General features: G+C 43.5%; 1 protein-coding gene across 5 annotated transcripts in view; it reads right to left on the bottom strand.

Annotated features, from left to right (window-relative positions):
• dglucy (D-glutamate cyclase) overlaps nt 1-16220 on the bottom strand; it is a 69365-nt gene that overhangs the window by 43905 nt on the left and 9240 nt on the right. For 4 of the 5 annotated variants that reach the window (XM_078234485.1, XM_078234484.1, XM_078234482.1 and 1 more), the window contains exon 3: nt 14334-14460. The gene's annotated coding sequence lies outside the window, so the exon portion shown is untranslated. Of the gene's footprint in view, nt 1-2057; nt 2084-14333; nt 14461-16220 lie in introns of those variants that run through there. The other variant, XM_078234483.1, reaches the window with a different exon arrangement.

Below are 16220 nucleotides of genomic sequence, written 5' to 3'. Positions count from 1 at the left end.
TCCATCTAGACAAGTTATCAATCTATCAGCACGCATTCTGCTTCTATATCTGAACCATCTCAGTTGTCTCTCTATCCTTCATTCACTAGTATTTTGCTCAGCCCTTGTTTCCTTTGTACCGTGTTGCCCACAAGCCTCTGTTGCCTGGAAGTGCTCAGTCTATGTTTCTGACAAGACATTGTAAAGTAAAGTAAAGTTTATTTATTAGTCACAAGTAAGGCTTACAGTAACACTGCAATGAAGTTACTGTGAAATTCCCCTAGTCGCCATCCTCCGGCGCTTTTCCGGGTCAATGCACCTAACCAGCATGAGTTTCAGATTGTGGGAGGAAATCGGAGCACCTGGAGGAAACCCACGCAGACACGGGGAGAATGTGCAGACTCCTCACAGACAGTGACCCAAGCTGGGAATCGAACCTGGGTCCCTGGCGCTGTGAAACAGCAGTGTTAACCACTGTGCCACCGTGAGGGAGTGAATTTGAGACATTCGGGTCGAGGAAACTAAAGGTGGACCACCTGCGGTGGAACAATTAAAGCTGCAGATGCTGAAGAAGCCAGAATCGAGGTGTGCAGATATGTTGGAGAGCTGTGGGAGTGGAGGACATTACAGACATTGGGAAGGGAGAGGCCACAGAGAGTTTTAAAAGGGATGAAAATTTTAAACTCAAATTATTGCTCGACAAGGAACCAATGTAGGTCGGTGAGCACAGGAGCAATCAGGGAAAGAGACTCACTGCGAGTTAAGAGATAGCCAGCAGAGATATGGATGAGTTCAAGTATATGGAGGGTGGAATGTGGGATACCAGCCAGGAGTGTGTTAGAATATTCAAGTTGAAATTTCTGCTCATCCTGAACAGGATGTCAAGATAAGCAATCACATAAAACAGATCGCTGCTTTGATAAGAGCAGTTTTGGTGCTGTGCGAGTAGTGGACGTCTGTTTGGAGCGATTCAAAGTGATTTGGCGAAGATGGAAACAGATTTGGGAGGGACAACATGTTCAAAGAGGAAGTGGAGATTGGAGATGGGAGGGTAGGTAAAAGTGGGGTCAAGGGTTGTTTTGTGTGATGATACTGTGTCTTTAAGAAATGTATTTATATCATGTTTCTTGTAAGGAATATGTTTAAAATTCAGCTTTGTTTTATACGGTGCTAATTTGTCTGGGCACCAGTAACCCACATGCTGAGAAGGCAGGCTAATGATCGATTTTAGCTAGGGATGTGTTTGTTTTAATCTGAGTTAATGCATGTTTGTTTATTTGGTTTTTCCCTGGGGTTTGAGAGTAGGGCTTTGATTAAGTTGATTGACAGACACAGTCATATGCACAGTAACTTCATTGCAGTGTTAATGTAAGTCTTACTTGTGACTAATAAATAAACTTTAACTTAATATGCTGAAGGGGAGGAGCTAAGCTTACAGGGTAAAGAGGCAGTTATTGTCAGGTTCTGAAAGAAGCAAGAGGTGTGTGGTTCTTTCTGAAAGCTGCTGTTTGGGACCTGTTAGGGGACATAGGTCTCTCTCTCTTTCCCGAGGTGTTCTGGAGACTCAAGGACCGACAGCCCAGTACAAGCAGCACGGTAGCACAGTGGTTAGCACTGCTGCTTCACAGCTCCAGGGGCCTGAGTTTGATTCCCGGCTTGGGTCACTGTCTGTGTGGAGTTTGCACATTCTCCTCGTGTCTGCATGGGTTTCCTCCGGGTGCTCCGGTTTCCTCCCACAGTCCAAAGATGTGCGGGTAGGTTGATTGGCCGTGCTAAAATTGCCCCTTAGTGTCCTGACATGCGTAGGTTAGAGGGATCAGTGGGTAAATATGTAGGGATGTGGGGGTAGGGCCTGGGTGGGATTGTGGTCGGTACAGACTTGATGGGCCAAATGGCCTCTTTCTGCGCTGTAGGGTTTCTATGGCTCTATGATAAGCATGTAAGCCTGTGTGTTTCTAACTGATTTTGAAGAGGAGTTCAAGTCAATAAGAGGAATTCTTCCAGCGGAGCAGGCAGAGAGGGGAGCGATTTTGGAGAGGAGAGCTGGAAGGTAAGCTGAGTTTTTGATTTTAACTTACTTTTTCGGAGCCCAGTTAAATGCATGAGTGGCTCTCACTGTCTCTGCAGCTTGCAGGCGAGGTGCCCCATAAGTACTGTGGCACTTGTACACATGCTTAAATGCACGGCACACTGACTTAAGCACACAGATGCACACTAATAAATACAGCCATACTCATATATGCATACACATTTTACACATGTACCACAGGAGACACAAATGCGATTTCTAGGCGAAGCTGCCCCCTACCTCATTTCTGAAGTTGGCAGTCATTTTCCCTTCAACTGAGGGATGGAAAATTGGCAGAATTTTGGGAGGCTTCTGTCTTTTTCGGTTGTGGCAAAGGTAGGAGGGGGGAGGGGATGTGGCGGCACGGTGGCACAGTGGTTAACACTGCTGCCTCAGGGACCCGGGTTCGATTCCCGTCTAGGGTCACTGTCTGTGTGGAGTTTGCATGTTTTCCCCGTGTCTGCGTGGGTTTCCTCCAGGTGCTCTGGTTTCCTCCCATAGTCCAAAAGACATGCTGGTTACATGCATTGGCCATGCTAAATTCTCCCACAGTGTACCCGAACAGGTGCCAGAGTGTGGCGACTGGGGGATTTTCACAGTAACTTCATTGCAGTGTTAATGTAAGCCCACTTGTGACACTAATAAATAAACTTTCACTTAGCTGTAAACTCTCATTGAAGAAATCAGTTATCATTCATCTTCAATCTTTGGAGCTTATGCTGTAACTAATCCTGCCCATCTGTTATATTAACCAATTCTTATCTGTTGTGTTTTTACAGAAAAATATTGCATTTCTTTTTTATTAATATTCATCTTCAGGGTGTGAGCATTACTGGCAAGGACTGCATTTATTGCCCATCCGCTTGCTATCCTTAAGCGTAATTTTCAGGCTTTAACTATTTTTGTACTTTAGCTAGTCTCAATCTTTCTGCTGCCAGGCAAGTCTTAAATCAGCCTGCAGGGGATGCTCACAAACCTCTCAATGCAAGGAAGCTCTCTAAAATAGTCAAATTGAGATGCTTTCGTAGCCACAGGGATTTCCTATTTCTGGGCAGTTGTTTATTTTTGTTTGTATAACAGTTGCTGAGTCATTGCAGAACATCCTGTAAGACAACCACCTATTTTAATGTGGAAAATATCTTCTGTTTTCTACCAAAGTCTGTTTAGTTACTCCTACATCATAAATAGGTTCATTGCTTGGAATGTGATGAGATTTTTTCCAAAGTGTCCGGCTAGCGGGAAACGGGAGGGTTCCTGATCCATTTTTTGGGCAGGTTTTCACACCCACTCCGATGCACTCAGTCCTTGAAAATATGGGCTAGACCATTTCTAGCCACTAGAGGCAGTGGGTGGGGCTTAACTTGCCAAGCAGCCAGCAGCTCAATCAGAGCCACAAACTGCGCAGGTGCAGAAAAAGCACAAAAAAAACAACTTTTCTGACAGAAACCCCCCGGGCCAGATACAGCCTTCCCCCCCTCACCCCCCCCACCCCCCGACTGACATCAGGAAGCTCACTCCAACATTACTGATCCTTTAGCCCCCGCTCCCCCCCCCAACCCCATCTGGGACCCCCTTGCACATGGCCCCCTCATCACCCCCTGGCCCCGATTGTTGAGTGACATGATCCTCTCTCTCCCCTGCCTCCGATCATCACAGAGGCACATTTCCCCCATCCTCCTCCATCACCACACCTGCAAGTGCTGACTTGGCTTCCCCTCCATGGTAACAAGGCAAACTGCATTAAACTCGCTGGAATGTTCTAACAGGCGCGTGACTCGCCCAAACTGCCTGCAGCTGATCTGCTCTAAAAAGGGAAAGCTCCATAGGAACGCCAAGGATGGACAGGCAGGTAGGCAGAGCAGGAGGAGATGGCCTCAAGGAAGACAGCCCCCAGATTTTCGGATGCTGATCATGCCCCATGGCCTGTGATGCCCTTGGTGGTCATCCTCTGGGGGGCCTGGACCTTGAGGGCCCTAGCTAGCTTCCAGGTGTCAGGGACATATCCATGACACCCTCTTCACCCTGCTGCCCCCGAGATTGAGACTAGCTAAAGTACAAAAATATTTAAAGCCTAAAAATTACGCCAGGCTGATGGAGGCAGTGGAGGCAAGGCAGGACACCCTCTTGCCCCCAGCAGGACACTGCCCTGGAGAAGGGATGGAAATGCAGCCTAGGAGACAGTGGCAGCATGTATTAATGCCAGAGCACTGGCGAGGAGGACTGGAAAGCAGTGCCACAAGAAACTGAATGACCTAATCCGGGCAGCAAGGATAAGTGTTTAACCTCATTTAGCATCTTCCCCCTAAATGACCCCCAAATCCCCCAACCCCAGCACCCTGCATGCTTCCAGCTCCTGACCCCCAGGCACCGCCCTCCTCCCCCCAAGAGTATCACAACACTTGCTCCTCCACCTCCGTTCTGGGGAGACACCGAGATGTAGTAATAGGCTACATAAAGTTAAGAAGTTGTAGCGGCACTAAGGTGGCACGGGTGAAGGAGAACATTAGTTAGATAGAATATTTAGGCACTTCAAAGTCTCACATTCACATGTTTTTATACAATCACTTATTTTGAAGGCACTTTTATTGGCACCAATGTTATTTCACCCCATACCTGTGACTAATTTGTTTTTGATTAGCCTCCACAGGAATGTACTTACCCTGACAGTGACTGGAGGGACCCTGCATGTTGATGTCAGTGGGGGAGGTGTCTCAACGCACCGCTACTGTGAAAATCAAGGCGCTCAAATCATTCACTGGCTACAGCAGGTGGCATGCATTGGCAGTGACTTACAACATCTGCCATGACATCCCCAGAACCTTGGAGAGGTTCCCTCACCCCCACCCCACCCATCCTGAGGCCCTGCACAGGTGTTTGGTGCTCCCTTACCCACCACCCAGATGTGGGCCCAGATGCCAGCATGCATGCGGAGCTCAGGTAGGAATCAGAATAGTTTGCACCAAGGCATCATCACAATGGCACACAGCGAGCCGTCATTGCACCCCTGCCTGCTACAAAAACTCACTAACACAGTATAGGACCCAGACCCACCACTGTGGTGTTACAATGTTGCAGGAAGATTGTCGGACTGCATTGGGTGGTGGTGGTGGGGGTGGCGGCGGGGGTGGTGGGGGAGGTGAGGTATTGGAACCCATGTGCGGCAACACAGGCCCCTAGTGACCAAAGCATGTGGTGATCAGGGCCTCTCTCACATGCCCGACCTTTGCTGCCGCCAGCCCCTGGGTGGTGTTGCTCATCGTCGTCCTCCTTCTCCCCCAAGAGGTCTCCTCACTGCTGTGCCAGGTTGAGGAGCCCTATGCACCGCTCCACTATGGAACAGGTGGCAATGTGGGACTCATTATATCAGGTCTCTGCCTCAGTCTTAGGCCTCCTCACAGGCATCATCAGCATCCGAAGCAGTTTCCCAATGTCCCCAACGAGCCATTCCTGCATGCTGGAGTCCTCCTTAGGTGAGTGGTGATGGTGAGTGGTGACTCACCTGGAGAAGGAGCAGCGCTCCAAAAGCTCGTGATTCCAAATAAACCTGTTGGACTTTAACCTGGTGTTGTGAGACTTCTTACTGTGCCCAGCCCAGTCCAATGCCGGCATCTTCACATCAAGATTAGAAGTGGGAAGAAAGCTATTTTCTCACAGAAAGTAATGAAAAATAATTAAAGGATTGCTTTACCACAAGTGACTCTCCTACAAATGGTTTTGGATTTGTGGATAAAGTGAAACTTTCAAGATTTAAACTGGGTTCTTCCGGTTCAGCCACTGGCTTTTGGCAGGACTGGAAGATCCCAGCAGTGAGCAGAGCTGGAAAACCCTGGCCTTAGATGTAGATTTCTTGTTGGGCAATGACACCTTATGTGACTGTGACAAAGGTAAACTATTCCATCTTGAGCTTATTGACCTGTCTGCAGCCTTTGCCATGCTTGATCACATGATCTCTCCACCATCTCTCCACTGCCATTCAGCTGGGTGCGACTGCTCTTGCCTGGTTCCATTCTTAAGTGTTTAATCATAGACAGAGCAATGGCTTCTATTCACACTCTTGCACTGTTCCCTCGGGTGTCCCCAAAGAATTTACCCTTGGTTACCTCCTATTTCTCATCTATGTACTTCCCTTTGTCCACAATATCCAAAAGCACAGCATCAGTTTTCACATGTATATTGATGATACCCAACTCTAACTCATCACCACCTCTCTCAACTCCGCAACTGTTGCAAAATTGTCAGACTGCTTATCTGTCATCCAGTACTGAATGGGTAGAAATTTCCTACAATTAAATATTGGGAAGACTGAAGCCATTGTTACAGTACCCACTCCAAACTCAGTTCTTTAGCCACAGTCTCCATGCCTTTCTCTGGATATTGACTAAGACTGAATCAGATTGTTCACAACATTGGTGTTGTATTGAAATGAGTTCTGACCATATATCGGTGCCACTATTAAGAGTGCCCATTTTTACCTCCATAATATTGCCTGACTTTACCCCTGCCTCTGCTCATCTGCTGCTGAAGTCCTCGTTCATGTGTTTTCTTTAGCTGAACTATTCTAATTATTTTCCCTGTAAACTTCAGGTCATCCAAACTTTGCTATCATGTACCTTTATATCAAATCCCTCCTGTGCTTGCTGACCTACATTGGCTTCCAGTCAATGCCTTGATTTTAAAATTTTTATCTTTGTAGTCAAATCCTTCTGTGGTTTTATCTTTCTCTATCTCTGTAATCCCCTCTAGCTCCACGCTCTCCAAAATATCTCCACTCATCTAATTCTGCCCTTTGAGGAGCTGTGAGGACAGCAGTATTAAACATCTTCTCAAGGACAATTAAGATTGTAAAATAAATGCTAGCCTTGCCAGCAATCCCCACATCCATTGAAGAATACATTTTTAAAACACTGCTCCAGTTCCCTAAGCTCTGGAATTCCCTACCTGATTCTCTCCCTCTTCTCCTTCCTTTAAAACACTCTTTAAAACCCACCTCAGTGATCAAGCTTTTGGCCAACTGACATAGCTAACTGTTTAATTTTGCTTTGTAACACTCCTGTGAAGCACCTTGGGATGTTTATTATGTTAAAGATACAACATAAATAAAATTGTTGTTGTAAGGGATATCAAGGAAAGGCTAGTTAATGAAACCGAAGTACAGATCAGCATGACCTAACTAAATGGCAGAAGTTGCATGGCCTCCTTCTGTTCTTATAGCTATTGAGGTGGATTTTCACACTCAATGGTGGCAAAAAATAAGTTTATGCTCCACTGTAGGACTAGAGCACATAATCAAGGCTGACAGTATGGTGCTGTACTGAAGGAGTGCTGCACTGTTAGAGGTGCTATCGTTCAGATGAGATGTGAAATCAAGACCAAACTCAGATGGCTATCAAACCATTATTCAAAAGAGAGCAGAAGAATTCACCCTGATACGTGACCAACATTTATCTCACATCCAACACTAACAGCACAGGGTATCTGGGCCCTCACTGTGTGAAAGCTGTCTATCATATTTGCCTACTTAACACCAATGGCCGGAATTTTACCGGCACGTCTACCCCGATTCTGGGGATGGGCGAGGCTTGGAGAACGCTTGGCCTCAAGCGGGATCATACCTTGGGCGTACGTGCCAGTAAAATTCCTCCCAATGATTACACTTCAAATGTTATTCATTGGCTGTGACACATGAGATTTCCTGAGTATATTATAGTGGCATTATAATCTCATTATCATAGTAACTAAGTGGATTAGAGAGTTCCTGAATTATTGTCACTTAAGATGTTCCCTTCTGATAAATGCAATGCCTGTGGGGAAAGCGTAACACATCATTGGGTCAGAAGATTTGGTTGCAATTCCCACATTAGAGTTTAAGCTCATAATCTGGGTAGACACTTCACTGCAACATTGAGGGTGTCCTGCTTTGCAGGAAGCATCATCCTTAAGCATTGTAATGCATGAATCGCTACAGGAACATGAACAACAATATGGAACGATGACTAGAGTGAGTAAAGTGTTTGGTTGCATTCATTAGATATTTTATTACAAGTTTTTTCCACAAATAAGACTTTGCCTAGCCTCAGTTGGAATACAGTGCTCAGTTTCGATCTCCTCAAGTGGTGGGTGAAATAAAAGTATCACAGTTGTTTGGAAAGTGCTCAGGTGCTATATGAATGCAAGTATTATCCATTTTTATAAAGAAAACCATTTATTTAAAAGTTATTCATTCATAGGATGCGGGCATCACTGGCTGGGCCAGCATTTATTGCCCATCACTAAATGCGATTGAGAAGAGGGTGATGAGCTGCCTTCTAGAACCACAGCAGCCCATGTATAGGTACACCTATAGTACTGTTAGGAATGGAATTCTTTGATTTTTACCCACCGATAGTGAAAGAATGGTGATACAAGTGAGGAAGGTGTGGGGCTTGGAGAGGAATTTGCAGGTGATGGTGTTCCTATGGATTGTTGTCCTTGTCCCTCTAGGTGGTAGAAGTCACAGGTTTAGGAGATGCTGTCGAAGGAACCTTGGTGAGTTGTTGCAGTACATTGTGCAGATGTACTACTCCCACTGTGCCAGGCTGGTAGAGGAAATAAATATTGAAGATGACAAATGAGGTGCCAGTCAAGCAATCTGCTTTGTCCTGGACGGTGTTGAGTATTGTTGAAGCTGCACTCATCCGGGCAAATGAACAGTATTCAATTAAACTCCTATTTGAGCCTGGTAGATGATTGACAGGCTTTGGGATGTCAAGAAGTAAGTTACTCATTACAGAATTCTTAGCCTCTGGCCTGCACTTGTAATAACAGTTTTGTACATGGCTGGTCCAGTTCAGTCTTTGGTCAACGATGAGACCTCCTATCATCTCAAATATTAATAGGGGAGACTCAGTGAAGAAAATGCCATTGAATGTCAAGGGGAGATGGTTACATTGTCTTTTGTTGGAGGTGGTCATTGTCTGGCACTTGTGTGGTGCAAAACTACTTTCTACTTGTCAGCCCAAACCTAAGTATCGTCCAGGTCTTACTGCATACGCGAAGAACCTCGCAGTGTCTTCACTGTCAAGCCTCATCAGAACCTTAAATGTTTCAATGAGATCACCTCTCCTTTTTCTGAATGCCAGATATTATAGGTCCAATTTGCTCAGCCTCTCATCATAGGACAATTCTCTCATCCCAGGAAACAGCTAGTGAATCTTATTTGTACTACACTTCCTATGTACGGTAAGAATATCCTTCTTTATATATCATAGAATCACTACAGTGCAGAAGGAGGCCATTCAGCACATCAAGTCTGCACCCAGGTCCTATCTCTGCCACCCCATGTATTTACCCTGCCAATCCCCCTGACACGAAGGGTCAATTTAGCATGGCCAGTCAACCTAACCCACACATCTTTGGAATGTGGGAGGAGACCAGAGCACCTGGAGAACCCAGAGAAACCCATGCAGATGTGGGGAGAATGCACAAACTCCACACAGACAGTCACCCAAAGCTGGAATTGAACCGAGTTGATTCCTTGGCATACTGGTATAAAAAAAACAATCACACACTCCGGGAATTCATCTGCCACACTATTGTTGCCAATTTGGTTTGTCCAATTTACATGTAGATTAAAGTCACCCATGAGTACTATACACCCTTGTTACATACTTGAATTTCCTGTTTAATGCCTTCCACTCACTTACTACTGCTGTTTGGAGGCCAATAGACAATTCCCACTAGTGTTTTCCACCCATTGTTGCTTCTTAGCTCCACCCAGACTGAATCTACATCTAGATTTTCTGATCCAATATCCTGTCTCACTGTTGCACTCATTTCATCCTTAAATAACAACACCACCCCAACTCCTTTCTCTTTTTGTCTGCCCTTCTTCAATATTGAATACCCTTGGATATTCAGTTCCTAATGCCTTCAGTTGATCTGCTCTCCCTGGAGCTAGGAGGCTTAATAGTGGCAAGTGCAAGGGAATGTACCAAATACAGAATAAAATAAAACAAAGTAAGAGTGGATCCTCCTATGAAGAAATGCGAGAAATGACTCAGAAGTAACTTCAACCCTACTTTTTTGTGCCTGTGTGGTTAATGATTACACAAGGGGCCTAAAGCCACAAGTATGAATCAGAACAAAAAACTTGAATCTTAGAAGCCACTGTAATAATTTTACTTGGTTACTTCAAGTCACCCAAAGGGTTGATATATAAAAAAAGATTTTATATTTAAGGTACTCTTGGTTAAAAGCAGCAGTGCAATGCACCACCAAGATTAAAAATACTCAAAGAAGATGGAATAAATTAAGAGATAGTGTTTATGTGAAGTCTAATAAGTGTGTAGTTGTCTGAGATGGGGGGGACCAAAACAATTGACAGGAGAGACAATATTCTAAATGCATCTCCCAAAGTGAAGCAGCCTACACCTGAAACTCAATGGTATACTTTCCATGATTTTCCAGCCATTGGGATTAATAAACATTCCTGACAACACAGGTGGGTTAATGATCTTCACAAGTGAAACGAATCTGGATAACACATTGGTTTATGTTCCTGGTTCACCAGAGGCCTTCTTTGTTTCTTCTTTGTTTCTTCTTAGCTATTGCAGAATGAATTGGTCATAAAAACCAAACCAAACCAATATGATGAAGAGGATTTTCACGCAGTGAACTGTTTTGTTCTGAAATGCACTCCATGATAGAACCGTGGAAACAGATTCAATAGTAACTTTCAAAAGACAATTGCATAAGTACTTCAAGGGGAAGGAATTGCAAGGATATGGGAAGATAGCACAGCAGTGACATCAATTGCCTAGCTCTAGTAAAAGCAGGCATAAGCACAATGAACCAAATGGCCTCCTGTAGTACCGTATTCATGATGCAGCAAGCTTGACGGCATGTAAATCAGAATTTATGCTGCTTAAATACGTCAATGTCCTTGGCAGCCTGTGGAATCAGCCTACAATGAACTAAAGCAGCATTGTGCTTGTATGGGATTGTAAACTATTCATTTTGTTCATGAGTTTAAGGTAAATGTATCTTCGCAAGTAAGTAAGGTGATGGAATCTGTGCGAATTAATCAGCCTTGCCTGTGATGGTCTGAAACATTTTCTCATCAGCCGGATGAAGTGTGGATGGTCTGGACCACTACTGGTTAGGGATGCGTGTCCAAGAAATGGCGGAATGTCAGTTCTAAATTAATACAATAAGGATATACTGAGGTGCCTCGTGTAATGAAATAAGGGGGAAAACTACAATTGCCTCCCCCCACCCCGTCCTTTAACAGCCATACAACAAATAGAAAACAAAACTGTAAAAGGTAAAGATATCCAATCAAATAGCATTTCCCATGTCCACTGGACATGCCCCTGGTCTACATCAACAGGGATGAAGTGGAAATAGTCAAGAGCTTCATGTTTCTAGGTGTTCGGATCTCCAACAGCCTATCCTGGTCCTTTCATGCCGACTCTATAGTTAAGAAAGCCCACTAACGTCTCTACTTTCTCAGAAGACGAAGGAAATTCGGTATGTCCACTACGACTCTCACCAACTTTTATAGATACACCATAGAAAGCATCTTTTCTGGTTGTATCACAGCTTGGAATGGCTCCTGCTCTGCCCAAGACTGCATAAAGGGTTATGAACATAGCCCAATCCATCACTCAAACCAGCCTCCCATCTTTTGACTTTGTCTACACTTCCTGCTGCCTCGGAAGAACAGTCATCATAATCAAGGATCCCACGCACCCCGGACATTATTTCTTCCACCTTTTCCCATCGGGAAAAAGATACAAAAGTCTGAGGTCATGTACCAACCGGCAAGAACAGCTTCTTCCCTGCTGCCACTAGACTTTTGAATGGACCTTCCTTATATAAAGTTGATCTTTCTCTCCACCCTAGCTTTGTAACACTATATTGTGCACCCTCTCCTTTCCTTCTCCCCTATGTACTCTATGAACAGTATTCTTTGTCTGTATAGCGCACAAGAAACAATACCTTTCACTGTATGCCAATACATGTGACAACAATTAATCAAATCACATCATTACACACTCCATCCCTGAGGTGTTGAGGAAAGCCTTCAGTGGTGGACACTCATAAAAGGGTCAGAAAGCAAAGCAATATTCCATTCTCCGCCTTGCGTCCTCCCACTATGGGCTGTGTAGTAATGTGTGAGTGGCTCTGCAGTGGGGGATACAGAAACCCCTGCTTTCTGAGACTATTAAAACAAAGTAGATTAGTTTAAAATAGGGACCACAGTGTATCTTTTATATATATATGTATATATATATATGTATATTATATATATATCGAAGGTATCACTATGTGCCTAACTTATATGCTACGAAGGTATTGTCTGTATAAGCACATATATAATCATTTTTGAACAACTATTGTAGATTTAAACTGTATTTTTGTATTTTCTTGTGAGCTTTGGCCAACAGTTTACTCCTCAGCATAATGGGAAATAGATTTAAGCAGACAGACCGCATTCTTTTGGAATAAAGAAGTATAGAGTATATACCCTATTATCAGCGGCAGGGTAGGCAGCTACAGTACCAAGGTTTTTGAAATAAATAGAAGGACTCAGCTTCTAGCTGAAATAAATAGCTGCAATGTAGCCTCTACTGATAAGGGAGCAGGAAAACAGACAGGGAAGATGACTCCCTTATTGTTGTCAGGACTGCAGATGTTAGGAGCAACCCTGGGACCTACTGGATTTGCATCGGTGAAGTTACCAGGCAACGAGGGGAAAGAGTCTATGGGTTCGGTTGACCAATGAATTCTTAATTTTGCTACAAAGTAAAGTGCTGTTGTAAGTGAAGTAATAAAGTGTATTAATGTAATTGGACCATCCAGTTTGGATGACAGGTGGGCGGGAAGATCAAATCTTCAGAAATGTATATCTGTTGTGCCCATGTGCTGTAATGTCAGAGAGAGATTAGAATCCTCTGACTATCTCTCTCCCAATAAGTGTTGGTTAAATAAAACGTCTTTAACTGCATACTGTCTTTCGCAAGTCTGTCTTTGCTGTGATCAGCTGATTACAAGACAGCCGGGGGGATACCCCGAGAAATTCCCCTTACAGGCTCCATCTAGCAATCCTTTGATCTTTTTTGACTAAGTATTCTGTTGGTCATTTTAAAGAAACTCCCTTATAAAGAATGATCCTGACTATCAGTTTAGGGAAAGGTTGCACTATTTGATGCTCGAGAGGCCTTCAGATCATAATCAGCGATATATTTTGGAAAAGCAAGTCTATTTTATGGCACTTCTTCCATTGGAATTTAGTCATCTGTGTTTTCCCTCCAGGTCTGAGTTTTAAACACAGACAATGTTTTGCCTCTATAATCATGGGAGTAAAGAGAGGTAATTTGATTGGGCAAGCTTATGGGGGAGGTTGTGAATAAATGTAGACTTTATATGTCACTGGGTCAAATTCTGCAGCTCCCTTTCTACCAACATTGTGGGAGTACATTTGCCACATGGACTGCCGCAGCTCAACGCAACCACTCTTAAAGAGCACCTATGGAAGGGTAATAAAGAACAGTGTTATCAGCAGCTCCTACACCCAAATAACTAATTAAAGACAGGGAAGAAATGAGAACCTAACTAAACATTTTGCATTGTCATGTTAATGTACCATTTTGTTGCCATGATTATACTGTTTGTCACTGCTCCCTAAATCATTACCAAGTCCCTAAGAGACTTTTAAAGGTCTGATTATTAGTCATGACGACTTAAGTAAGGTTGCCATGTCTAGAATTATTTATTCACTCATTAGTAACATTTTACCTTGAAAATATTGCCTATTTTAATGAAGAAGTATTGAGCCTCAACGTCATAGTTGACATGGTTACAAGAGTGCAAAATAAAAGGGTTTTGTCTACAGAAGAAACAGTACAATTTTTACGGTGGCTGGTGTATTCTTCCACCTGTCCAGTTTAAGAAACACTGTAAAAATTAAATGAACATTAAAGTCATGACAATGTGTGTTAGGAAATCCCCTCCATGGGAATTCATCTGCATAGAACACAGATGTATATGTGTGTGTATATATATATGAGTTGGTAGAAAGGAGTGTTCTTTAGAAGTCCATGATGACAAAAATACTAATTAAACATTTTCTGTTCTATTGCAAATTTGTTTGCTTGTTTGGTCATGTAGGTATTTGGCCCATGCAGAAATTCGGTAGAGTGAGAAACATACTATTTGCAGGGTTTGTGTCTGTTCAATGTGAATTGCACACTCTCTCCACATCCCCTTTAATAAAGTCCAGATGTAGGGCAGACTTGAGACTTACGTGTAGGTGCAGGAGTAGAGCTTGAGTTTAACCACTGAAATCTAGGCAGCTTAACCACTGGCAAGCTTCTTGCTGCTTATCCAAAAATCACCATTCAGACAATGAATTCTTTAGCCTTCAGGGTTATCTGGAGCAGTGTGAAAGAAAAAATGTCAGACTTGTAGTGCCTTTCATGACCTCGGGATATTACAAAGCCAATGAAGTAACTTTTCAAATTATTGTAATGTTAGAAACACAATTCCCAATGTGATAATGAAGTGATGTTGTAAATATTTGTCGGGATACCAGGGAAAACCAGATGGAATAATTTAAATTTGCCTGAGAGGGCAGACAGGGCCTCAGTTTAACATATTTTAAAAATTCATTTTACAGGACATTTCAAAAGGTAGTTGAGAGTCAACCACATTGTTGAGGATCTGGAATCAGATGTAGACCAGACCAGTAAGGACAGCAGATTTCCTTCCCTAAAGGAGATTAGTGAATTAAATGGGTGTTTACGACAATCGACAATGGTTTCATCGTTAGACTTTTAATTCAAGGTTTTCATTGAATTCAAATTTCACCATCTGCCGTGGCGGAATTTGAACCCAGATCTCTGGTTTACTGTTTCGTGACAATGCCACTGAAAGACAACACCTCAGTACTACACTGGAATGTCAACGTATATTTTGTACTCCACTCTCAGGAATGGGACTTTAAACTCACAACCTTCTGACTCAAAGGCAAAATGCCAGCACTGAACCATGGCCAACAGCTATTCTCCAGTGACAATTTTACAACTCCAGTTACCATTAATAAGCATGGTCAATCATTAACAATGGTCCATATATTTTCTCCCAGGTCAGGTGCGCAGGAGAAGTCCCGGCCCTGTGAACGCAACCTTTAAAAATAACTGCCCAGATGCCAATTTTCCAGTTGGGAGAGGGAGTCATATGCCTCAGAAAGAACTGAAGAGGATGCCAGGTGTGGGGCTGGGCCGAACAGAAGGTCTGCCTCAGGACTCCGGCACTGTATCCATAATTTAAAAATAAAGATCAAAAAGTGAAATATTTCTCCAGCCTCCACACACATTCCCCATACCCATCCGTGTCACCTCATGTCCCCATCCACCCAATAACCTCTCATAACTTCCATGCCAACCTATGTCCCCACCCGATAGCATCCATGACATTCAATGCCCTGTCTCCCATGAAACCTCATATCCTCCATGCCAACCTAAACCCACATGGCTCTTTATTCCTCCAATGCCAACCTATGCACCTCCACCTGCCCGACCATGGCCCTATATAGTCCCTGCATGTGGTAACCCATGCCCAACTACCCGCCACCCTTTGACCTTGCACTTGCTAGTCCAATTCGTCTGGTATCCACTATGGGCAGACCTCAGAACCCATGCAGAGATGAGGTGAAAAGAAACTTCTATAAAATCAAGTTCTATGGGTCAATTGCAGGCTTCATTATGTTGGGAAAACATTCATTCGTAAATATTCATTTACATTCCTTCAATTAAATAAAGCTTATAAAACAAACTGTGTGTACAATCCCTTACAGGGACACATTGGAATTCATAGTCCCACATCAAAGAGTTATAACCACCATTAGCTGTCAATCAACCTGAAATGGTAGGCACCCTACTGTGATAATGGATAGTTGTGAAATCAGTCATGCAGCACTAATCCAGTAATGTAAACCCTCAGGCTCATGTCAACAACAGTGAAATAGCACACAATCTTTTTTTTTGTCAAAGATTTAAAGGGCTGACTTTTAAATGCCTTGGCACCTCTGACAGGTGTTTCTGACTTTCTAGCAGTTGATGTTGATAGGTTTGTTGACCATTTCAATGAGCTTGACAGTAATGAGTTAATGCACTTTTTGGAGGCATTTATG

Source organism: Mustelus asterias, chromosome 18, assembly GCF_964213995.1.
Source record: "Mustelus asterias chromosome 18, sMusAst1.hap1.1, whole genome shotgun sequence".
NCBI classification, from domain to species: domain Eukaryota; kingdom Metazoa; phylum Chordata; class Chondrichthyes; order Carcharhiniformes; family Triakidae; genus Mustelus; species Mustelus asterias.
Note: the sequence above shows the minus strand (reverse complement) of the source record. Positions and strands in the feature narration are given on the sequence as shown.